This window comes from Macrobrachium nipponense, chromosome 37 (assembly GCF_015104395.2).
Source record: "Macrobrachium nipponense isolate FS-2020 chromosome 37, ASM1510439v2, whole genome shotgun sequence".
NCBI lineage: Eukaryota > Metazoa > Arthropoda > Malacostraca > Decapoda > Palaemonidae > Macrobrachium > Macrobrachium nipponense.
This window is the reverse complement of record NC_061097.1, coordinates 1457001-1469500: the sequence shown is the minus strand read 5'-3', so window position 1 is coordinate 1469500 and position 12500 is coordinate 1457001.

Here is a 12500-nt window from a genome sequence, read left to right as displayed (position 1 = left end):
TATATTATTAAAGGCAAAGGAAGAGTGGAGGTAAGTAATACGGAAGGGGATAGGTACAGAACACTTACTGGATTCATTTGTGACCAAATTAGAACTATATAAACAAAAACCTCAGTAATAATAAATGTACCTATGAAGCAATATCGGTGAATTCGTGGATGAGGAGATGATATTACGTAAGTATCTCAAAGTGTTAAACCTCACCCCTGTCATTAGAGATCTATCAACCAACCTGTTGTAAGTGTGACCACATGGCCAAAGCTATGAAAAGTTATGACGAAAGGGTTTAGTTAGTTTATTGTAAAGGGAGAAAAAGAATAACATAGTAGGAAAATTAAATTACAATAATATTTGAATAATTGATTGAAAAAACTGATCGTAATGAAAAGATACAACACAAACGAAAGGGGAAAGACAGAAATGTGAAATTGAAATATAAAACTTATCTCGAAATTCTCTCATCTTACCAATTCGTAATTCATTTACTGAATCGCGATGGAATCAAATGCCGCATTCATCCGATCAAGAGAGCCGTTTTAATGACTTTGAAGGCAGGACGTTCGCAGATCTGACAAAGGAACAGGGTAATGTTCTTTCAGAGGAGTTGAAATACGAAATGCGAAGTAATGCAACAGAAAGGAAATCAAAACAAAAATAGTACTAATTAACGCCTGACAGTTGCATGTTACAAATTTCCGTGTAATCTATAGCAATGTGGAACGGTCTTTCTTGCAGATACTGCTGTAGTCGTTCTTGGGAGAGGCTGATTTATAACTACTTCTGAGGGCCATTGTTAAAATCATTTTAAAAATCTGTTAATGTCAAACCTTGTTCGTATAATAACACACTAAAAGGAATATTCAATAAATAATAGCCCTAAGGAAAACAACAACACAATATAAAAATTCCATGTGTGGACTCTCTTTTTATATTGGCCAATCTAGCAAGGATTTAGAAGTACGAATTAAACAGCATACATAAGTATTCTGTCAAGACTGTGCAAACGTCAAATGCTATATTCATCCATTTAAGTGAAAACTATCACAGGATAGATTAGACTGAATGTTCAGTGATTACCAGATTATAAGATTTTTTCACGAAATCTTTTAGAATCCACTATTACAATATAGCTTACTTACAGTTGTAATTTTAGCCTTAGCTTTGGCATGTACTATTTGGACCCCTGTATTAGTAAAAATGTTCGAGAATGACTTAAAAGATGAGATCACTGGCTTAATTATAAATTGGTGAACTTATTGTTATAAATATTTTCTATTTTATTAGCAGCTTAATATTTTTTTTGTAAAAAATGCTCCCCATCAAAAAAATTTTATTGTTTACCGAATCAGATTTATCAAGTTGTAGTTTTATAACAGTCACACCTATTGTATAATATTGTTCATTGTCTTGCCCTTACATCTGAAGCTGTTGGGCCTAATCTTTTGTAAAAGTTCTTAACCCTGGTAAGTTTACTAATTCTTTACTTGTGTTGGATTCCAGCTACACATTTTCTTTTTCCTCTGTAATCCCCATCTGTCTCTTAGTGCTGTGATAAAGAATCTTTTGTGATTTGTATGGTCATTAATATAACGAGGTTATCTGCTGTGCATTATTATTAGTAATATTATTATTATTATGGGACAAAACATATTATTGGGTAAGGTTTATTATCATTATTGCTGGTTGTATTATTTTGGAGCGAGGGTATCGCTCCTAGTAAATTATATTATTATTACCCATTATTATATTATTATTTTATTATTATTATTATTATTGATTATTATTATTATTATTATTATTATTATTATTATTATTATTAATGTTACGATTATGGTCTGTTGGTATTATTTATTTCATTGACTGCTGCTGTTGACAGTATTGTGATGTGGAAAATTTTTAAAAATTAGTTTTTTTCTGCAATTGGTTGAAAGTATTGGTTGTTCATTATTCTTATTGCTGATAATAATGAATTATGCCTTTTAGCATCTTTGTGACTGCTGCTATAAAGACTTTGTATTTAATGGTCAATTCGTTCTTGTATTATTTATTTAACAGTTATTCTTGTGTTTTGCTGCTATGAAAGTTTTTGTAATGTCAGAGTTTATTAAGAATTATGGTTCATGTCATGTTTATTATAATGAGTAATTCTTTTCTGTCGCAGTGCTGCTCCGTTTGAAGCCTGTGCCCATGTGTGCATTTGTAATATATTTGCGGATAATAAATCAGGTTAAGGTACTTTGGCATTTTCTTTGACACTTCCCCTAATTGAGTCTGTTGCAGTCCCTTTCAGACCACTGCTAGTTCCTAATTGAGATCTATTAAAGAGCCTGTGAACCACATAGAATAGTCGTTCGTAACAATATATTATGTATATAATTATAATTGTAATATGCATTTATGTGCGTGCAGTGATAAATTATAGCTAACTATAATCAGACATTATTCGTAAATTTTATTAGCTATATGAAATTATCAGTATGCAGCAGGTTATTCTCTTTCATCTCTAGATAGCGGATGATCAAGTAAACCTAGTCAATATCAATAACGAACTGGATATTGGTACGGCAGCCGTATTCCTGATTGCGATAGATATTGATACGGCTGTGAATTGCGCATGCGTGAACCCTTGTTTACCGCCTCGGGCATATCAGTGACAGCAAGAAAATAACAACCTAGCAACGTGAACTGTGTAATAAATAATACATCAGTTTTCGCTGAAAAACAGATGTTTTCAGGTTTCAACGAGCTGAAAAAAGCAATAGACATCTACGAAGAGTCAAACTTCCAGAGATTGTATATCAGTAGGTCATGAACGATCGAATCGGCCCTGAAAAGAGCTACGAAGAAGAGATACAAAGAAGATTTGAAGCTTAGCTAGTAAGGTAGTGCAGCAGTCAGTAGTGTGTCCTCCATGGGAAACATGCTGTTAATATAGACCTGATTTGGATGATTACTTACGATTGATTAGGTCATTTACCAGCGGATCGACTTTGGTAGTTTTCCTTACTACCATGAATACAGCAGAGCACTTCAAGTCTTCTTGGAATCTCCTCTTCGGAGCTCTTTTCAGGACGATTCGATCGTTCGTGACCTACGGATATACAATTTCTGGAAGTTTGACTCTTTAGACGTCTATTGCTTTTTTCAGCTCGTTGAAACCTGAAAACGTCTGTTTTTCAACGAAAACTGGGGTATTATTACACGGTTCAGAGGAGATTCAAAGAAGATTTGAAGTACACAGATAGATTAGTTTAGTTTTATTTTTCATGTATATAGTCAAAATCTAAGTATGTTTAAGTATTATTGTGATTTTTTATATTTTCATTTACTGCCAAAATGTTTTGTTGCTTTGGTGATGACAGAATGGTGCTTCACTTTGACATTTTGAATTGAACATGTTCAGCGAAACAATTCAGTTCGACTATTATTTCTACTGTCGCTGATCTTAGCAACAGTGTACGGCAACTGCTGCATGATTAGCAAACTGCCATACCTACACGAGTCAATAGCGCAATACGGCACCACTGAGAGAATCTGACGTACCCCCACTACACTATGTTATTTGTACGGCAGGCAGTCTGAAAGTGACGCATGCGCAATTCACTGCCGTACCAATATCTATCGCAATCAGGGATACCTCTGCCGTACCAATATCCTGTGCCTATTAATAAAGAGGTCAGTTTTACTTACGTCTTTAAATCTACCATTAGTTACTTTTCTAATTCTTCCTCGATTGACATTGAATTGATTTTTACGGTTGTATATTTATCTCGAACTTCTATGTTGCCTCCTTTTGCTGTGAGTTTCCAGCTGCATTATTAACTTTTTATCCCTATATCTACAGACTGTGCAGAGTTGTATTTTAACAGCTTCCGTTGTTCTATTTCTTCTCTGACTCTTAATCCTATTACATTCGGCAATTTTTAATATAAAGTCTCGAAATTATAAGCTTAACAGAACCGGAAAAGAGAAAGGAAAGCCTCGTCGTGCCAAGTCTGCTAATGAGCCGGGGCAAGTTCAACCGGAGGTTGAATTTCATGAATCTCCCACATACTTATATTCCTCAAATCCATTTCCAGTCACATGTAAGTCAAAAGATTTCAACTGGTCTGATTGCTTCTTTATTAAAACTATTAATACTTTTATCTTTTTTTTTCTTTCTTCTTTTTATTCTATTTATTTCTTTAATGGTAATGAATAGTGATAATACATTCTTTTCTGACGCTTTCCTGTCTTTTCTTGTTGTTTTTACCTATTTTACCTATTTCACTTTTACTTTTGCTTCATTTTCCTTTTTACTTTCTAGAATCCTTCACGTTCTATATTTTTCTATTTTCCAGTCTTCTCAAACCGAAGTTTCTCGTCGTCCATCGCTCTTCGTCAGGACGTAATTTTTGTTTCTGAAATTCGTACAGAAATTCTCTTCTGTCATCTCTCTCCAAAAACCTTCTCCTAATGGTATTCTTTTTTCACATCACTTCTCTTTTACTTCTTTGACTTAGATCTTTTATTTTTTCCTGCCAGATGTTATAAACTTTCCTTTCCCTGAGTTTACCGGATAATGGGAATGTGGATCACGTTTCTCATAATGCCTGATAATGCTGCTGCTACCTCGGGAATACGCTCGAGTCGGATAATAAAAGGGTAATGCTTAGAGTGAGCCTTTTCCAATTATGTCGTGCTGTTTTCCAGTATATTATTATATTATTATTATTATTATTATTATTATTATTATTATTATTATTATTATTATTATTATTATTATTATTATTATTATTATTATTATTTCAATTAGTTGTAGTTTTTTATATTTAATTTTGATGAATAATTCTTACAATATCATCACACATTGTAGACTCTATTACCGATAAAGTTCAGAAGAAAGGGAATAATGATGATAAAGGAAATATGTTCAATTTAATGTTACTGTAACCTCGAAGGATAACTTTTTTCTCTTTTTTTACAGGATCACGTTACGGGGTTATGTTACAAATATTAACGTCTCCATCATATTGAGGATATTGAATCCTCGAAGACGCTTTATTGTATTTAACCCAGAACTCAAGGCTATATATAAATAATTTTTTTAAGTTTTCCATAATCATTTAGTATCAGTTAACATCTCTGGTGAAATAATAGGCTGTGATTCCTGTTCACCTTTTAATTTCAGAGTCGCTGTTTATTAAGAAAATGAAACCGGAATTGAACAACAACTCGTCCGGTATTCAACTAGCTATCATATAGTTTCATAGTAGGTTCACAAAGTGGGTCGTTAGCCATTTTATTTTTGAGTGTAGTTTGTTTACCTTTCATATTATTTTCATTTTTATTTCTGTTTTTGTATGTTTTGCGTTTTGTTTTAGTTTTTTTCGTAATGTTTAGTTTGTATGTGACGTTCGTTTTATTTTATGTTTTTACTGAAGCTTTTAATAAGACAATTCATTTTAATGTAATTTTTAGTGATTTCTCAACTTTGTCATTTTTTCAGCCTGAAGATGAAGTTTTAAACCTCGAAAGCTCGTTTAATAAAGAATGTTCTTCCTGGTCCTTGGCACTGTTATTTATCATCAGCTATATATATCTATATATATATATATATATATATATAGATATATATATATATATATATATATATATATATATATATATATATATATATCTATATGCATATATATATATATATATATATATATATATTATATATATATATATATATATATATATATATATATATATATATGATATATAGATATATATATATATATATATATATATATATATACATATACTATATATATATATATATATATATATATATATATATATATATGTATATATATATATATATATATAGATATATAATTATATATATATATATAGATATATATATATTATATATATATATATCGATATGTATATATATATATATATATATATATATATATATAGATATATATATATATATATATGCATATAGATATATATATATATATATATATATATATATAGATATATATATATATATATATATATATATATATATACTAAGTTTAAAACTTGGCTGTAAAAAACAGTTAACAGAGAAACAGAGACTGTAAATTTTGCACGTCTAGTCTACGAGTCACATATTCACGTACCTTAACAAATACTTCACACCTAATATACCGCTCTTTCTGTAACTGTCTTTACTCCTCTCCCTTTCTCCTTGTATCAAGTTTTGGGTGGAATTACTGAGCTTGCTTTTAACCAGCTGCCAAGGAGCGATCATTATTATTTTTTTATTTATTTTTTTTCTTTAGCGTTTGATCAACCACTTTCATTTCCTCTCTCTCTCGATCGATCGATCGATCGATCGAATGCTCGGATTCAAAGCCATGAGACCGCTTGGTTTCACCCATTAGGATAGTCTCAATAATAGTTTCGATAATAGTCTTTATGTAACAGTCTCTGCTAGGCTACCTATCAATACATCGCTTAGGCAATAATCATAAAACTGGCAAAATTCACAAACTTAAATTTCAAATGTTAAAGGAAATACACAATCATAATGAAGATTAACAACTTTCAATAATACATAGCAAAACTTATGCTTCTTTTACAAAAAATACTTCAGGCAAAATCTTAATCTTAAAATTTTCAGCGAAGTCAAATATCCAAGATACATCACTGCTACTAAGTCCTGAGTCCTATCTGCGTGGTATAAATAACTGACCTAACCTTCGATAAGAATCCCTTTTCTGATCTTATCTCCTTCAGTTTTCTTCCTAATAACAAATCATGACGACGACTACTGTCACAACTATTTAGACAATAACTACCTCAAACAGAAAGTGATGTAATTCTTGTTAATCATAAATTTTCCTTTTACGACCGTATAAATAATTTTGGAATCTTGAATTTATTATTCATTGCCGTGAAATGTGGTTCTTTAATTATTTTGTTAATTTGCGATACAAAGACAATTTCTGAGCTGATTTCACTCCACATATTAACTTTTTTAGTTACAGGTATTGGAGTATATGACACTTAACATTTAATTCTAAAGGTTTTCCTTAATTAAAACGGCATAAATATATATCCTGACTATATATAAGGGTATAGAGCAAGCGGTTTTGTAAGTTTTATTTTACTTCTTCAATATGAATGTGGGTATTTTCCTGAATAAGAAGACCTGTGTGCTTAGTATTAAACATTAAATTATGATTTCCAACCTAAATAAGACAAAGGTTGAAGGACTAATACCTATTGACTTTTTAGTATTTATAAGAATTGTAATAGATAAGCCTTCATTAGTTAAAACAGCTCTAAGAAAGGGATAGTCAGTAGGTTAGTTCAGTGGGGAATATGGGGTACTGTTATACTTCAGTTTCACTTTAATTATTTCTTATGACTTTGTAAAAGTTAATCAAACTTCAGACACTTTTCCTTGATAAGCTGTTACAAAACGTTTTGCAAACACTTGTAGACAGTTTGGCTAGGAGTTACATGTTTGTTATATTTGGTTTGTTGTGTAACATTTCTACACAGGTAATTTTCCTTTAGATAAATAGCAGTGAAAGTTGATTCAAAATTCCATATGTTGCTGACAAGCCTCCTAAAATGATAGCAGCTAAGAGACTACCTCTCTCGGTCCTCACTAGGTCTACTACATACAATTTTTCCAATTTTTGTAGTGCCCCTTCTACTAATTCTTTAACAAAGATTCTGACCCTGCATTACACAACTTCGAGTTTTGTTCTAGGGCTGATTCTATGATTTTTGGCTCCTTGAGGGAACCGCTGACGCCATATGGCCCCGTTATAAAGAAAAGGACTATTTATCCCTTAAATTGAAGGCATTTCATTCAAATTTTTACCACTTATTCCACAATTAATACTAAAAATTCCTTTTGTCAGAAAATTTTGAAATTCATCCTTTATTAAGATCTTTGAAACCTTTATACTCAGTCTTCATGCCAGCACATTCATCTATCGAGTCACTTTTCCTTTATCCATGAGAAAACTCCCTGTACTTGCATTTTTATAATATGCAGATACATGAGAATTATCTTCATTGTTGCCTTTGTCATCCAGAAGAGTTTTCCTGAAATTATAACATTATAGTTCAGAATTTCATTGTTTAATTTTCTTCGTTTCTCAAGTATTCCCATTTTAGTTAAAGAAAAACTACCAGGTGTTTCGAAATTACGGGCCCCCCTCTCCACAGAACAAATGGAAAGTTATGAAGTTTTCTGCTATAGCCTATCTCCAAGTACATTATCTTAAGTTTCTATTAACTATTTTTCATTTTGCATTTCTTGTATTTTCAGACTAAGTGATGGAGTTAGATACAGCCATGGCCAATGACTCCGAGGAAATCAGATGAGATTGACGGAATCCAGGCTATAACCTTCAGAGAGGTCAGGGATGCTGGAGCATCTTTCATTTCATGTTCCTGGATAACTAAATACATTAAAACAGATGAATCCTTTGTTGAAAGAAACTGGGACAAAAAATCCATATGACTATCATCACGAAATGAGTGAGAATCTTGGAAGGTCTAAAGTCCTTTCTCAGGAGTCAAAAGACATCATAGCCGAGGCAGTGGGTAGACCAAGAAACCCTTTACATAAATTGGCACTTGAACTAGAAACAAAAAGGGGAAAGAAGAGAAGTTATAGTGCTGAATATTGTGAGTTTAAAAAATCTGGTATCAAGCCATTTCATATTATCAGCAAGCCCAACATCACTCAGCAACAGAGAGAAGACTATGGATGGTTTTGTTGTTCATTTCTTAAAGATTGGGATGAAGCTGACTTTCTCCATGCTGCTGCAGCAGATGAATTCTTCATTTACACATTCAGGAAGCCAAATCATGAAAATGACATCATTTGGGCTGCAAAGTTGGATGATATCAGCGATGATGTGCGCTATCACCAAGTTGTGAAATTTCCTGAATATTTGTAATTTTTCTTTATTTCACAGCCAAGCAGTTAATGTGGATCATCAAAGAAAAAGGACAGTCATGGAATGGCGAATACTTCAGAGAAACTGTGCTTACTAGTGGAGTATTTCCTTTCGTCAAAGATCCTGAAAAGGTGTTATCTGTTGAAGAAGTCCCATTTTGCATGATAAGGCACCATATTCCAAGGTTCTTCAGACACAAGAGCTGCTTCGAAACAGTGGTATCGATTTATTCTTGTCAAGTGAATTTCCAGGTAGCTCCCCTGACCTTAATATGTGTGAAAACATTGGTAGTATCCTAAAGGATCGTGTTGAAGCACTCACAGTGAACTATGATGGTATACCAAACCTGCGAAGAGAGGCGACCGAAGTGCTCAGGGAAATGGAGTTTGAGTCTCAGCTTTTTTGTGATTTGCTGAAATCATACCCATCAAGAATGCAGTCTGTGGTACAGGCAGATGAAGGCCACACAAAATATTAAATACTCAGAGAGAAACTTAAATAAATTCCTGTTCTGAAATACTTTTATTTTTGTCCTTATCAAGTTTAGTATATGCTGTTGAGAAGGGGGTGGCTCTAATTTCGAAACACCCTGTATATTCGAGGCTAGTGCACATTTAACCTATAAAAGTTACTACAAGACCAATTAGTTAAATTAAAAATTGCAATAATGACAAAAAAACTGTATATCTATCTCTAAGTCTGCCAACAAAGGTAAACTTAGCAATAAAGAAATTAAATGTAAAAAACTTATAAGGAACAACCATCAATCATATAAAGCATTTTACTAGAATCCGACTTTTATGTACTTAGATGATATCTAACTAGATTAAATCTATATCTCTCATCCAAGACTTCTTCATCTCTTCTATTTCCTCTCTTTCCTTGACTCCTCTAGTTCTTTTAACTTCATCTTTATATACCCAGTATCCTAATTCTTCTAGCGACACAGCAAACGAGGAAGAAACTTGATCACTGACTCTTTTTATTTTTATTTTAGTTTCTTTACCTTCAATGGCTTTGGATGGTCCTGTGAATTTGGTGGCTAATTTATAATTCATTCCACGTCTCACACCTCGTTCTATGTATGCTTTGCCCCCAATCTTGAAATCTAAAATCCTTCTTGATACTTGTCTGTCACGATCTTCTGGTCTTCTTCAAGGTTCTTATGCAACTGTTTGAAGTTACACATTCTAATCTTCATAATGTCTTTATAGTTGTTAGGTGGAATTCGCTGATTTAGCCATTAATTTCGTCGTTTTTGCTCATGTTACATTAAAGCCTTTATAGATGTTGCTTGTTTGATAGCGCTTCCCACCCTTTTTCAATATGTAGCATAAGCAGCAATGGTGTCCACTCTTCTTGTGAATCCAAGGCATTCACAAAGCATTCCCGCGTTTTTCCATTGGGTTGAGGTCGCAAGGCAGGACGTCAGTATTCAAGTTCTTCACTGCCGTTTTAAAAAATTGGCTTGGTGAGCAGTACTGTCGTCATACATATATAAAATGCGCTCTGGGTACGAGAGGTTATATGAATGTACTATTGGAAGTATCGCCTTCTTCAATATTTCCATAGAGTCTAGCTGCTGAATCTAATACCATAGTTAGCTTTCTCATCATATAAAGGTGAATCCACCCCCAAGAGTTATAAATGCAACATGACCACTCATCGATTCCATACAGACATTCTATTCATCGTATCTGGTGACGAAATAAAACTTATAATTAATTGATGGTTACGAGAGTGAGATTACTACAAAATGACATTACATATTACCAGCTTGCTCTTATAGGCAAGCAAAACATTTTATCTAAATTAGCACGACAAGATTCTCTTATATTACTGTACTGTTACCATTATCAAATATTTATTTAATGTCATACTTTAAATCATATTTCTGTTAGTCAGGTGTTACTAGATGTTCTATTTTTTTACGTACAACTCTCTAGATTGTTCAATAAAGTGCTAAAATAATTCATTAATATGAGAAATAGTCCTGGTCAACATAAAAACGTAGGGAATCTCATTTTCACACGACAATAATGCATTTTAGTTTAGTCTTCCATCTTGTATGTTACCGGCTTCTAAAACCACAGCTTTATTTTAACGAACTCTGATACCTCTATTTGTCTAACTTCTAGTCACACCTGTTAAGATCATTATCGAGCAGGTAATTAAAGTTTTCCCATGGAAATCTAGAATTGAATGATAACGTTTTAATTACAATCGTCCACTTCGAAATATATTCGTGGATCATATTCCGTATGTATATGTGAGTGTGTGCACATTGCACGAGTTTAAGAACTTGAACTTTCATTCTATCGTCAAAAGTATAATAAATTAATGTATTTGATTATTTTTATATCACCTTAGGAATATCCTCTACCAATTATTGTCTTCGGTGTCCACGCCCAACCATTTACCTCGTTATCACATTCTTTTAATGCTCTCCATCTTGTATGACACATTATTATTATTATTATTTTTTTTTTTTTTGTATTTTTACTCCGGCGTGCTGCCGAGAGGACATATACGAAATGTTGAGCATTAAATTTCTTTCCCCAGATGCATTCGGATAAAATAGTCACCTTATCAGTGTTTTTTTTGTGGATATTGTTCTATAATTCTTCTGGAAATGGCAGAGTGGACCTTTCCAAGTTTAGCATTAATCTAACTCTGACTTCGATCAACGCATTTATCCAAGACTATATCTTGATGAAAAGATACAGAAAGTTCAATATCAGAGAGCTAAGCAACCTCTCTACGGTTTTTAAATTTCATACCAAACGAAACACTGCCTCGTCTACATGAGATAAGAAAATTGTTGGTAGGTAAGTCTTCTCTCAAAACCCTCTGAACGTGAGATAGATCCTGTCTGTCGGAATCGTCGCCGAGTTTGAATGTTTGATGGAGGTCACCGGCTTAAAAGCGAACACTGTCCTTACTGAAAGAGACATCGAATATCAGATTCAAAATCATATTCTCTCTGTTGTAGAGGGACTCCACAACAGCTGATAGCTGAAAATTTAGTTCCAAGGGCAGACCTGGTTATAAGATTATATCTTGAAATATTTGGAGGAGATGGAAACGACAACTGACAATGTGGACATGTGAATAAAAGTATGTATCCTTAGTAAAACTGTCAAAAAATGCTTTCTAAAGGAGTGAGGGTGAACGTATTATGCCAATTTGAAACATAATTACACTAAGGTCATCGGCATAATAAAAAAATTACAGGAACTCTCACTGTCTCCATGGCATTATATTACTACTGATTATTACGTACAATATCAACGACAAATGTGCCAATAGGTTCCAAGCAAAACTCTAAATCTAGTGGGTAAATATGGTGCAGAATCAACGATAGTACATTAAGACTAACACATAGGATGGATCACTGTAAGCAAGGATTGCTCCCACTGAGATCCCGGGAATCTTGTCCCTAGGAATGGCACTAGCAGTATGAGTGCTGAACTACAGAAGGTGGCCCCCACTGGGAAGCCCACACAAAAAAATAAACACTTGTTTTTTTATATCACCCTTGATATACAAAAGGGT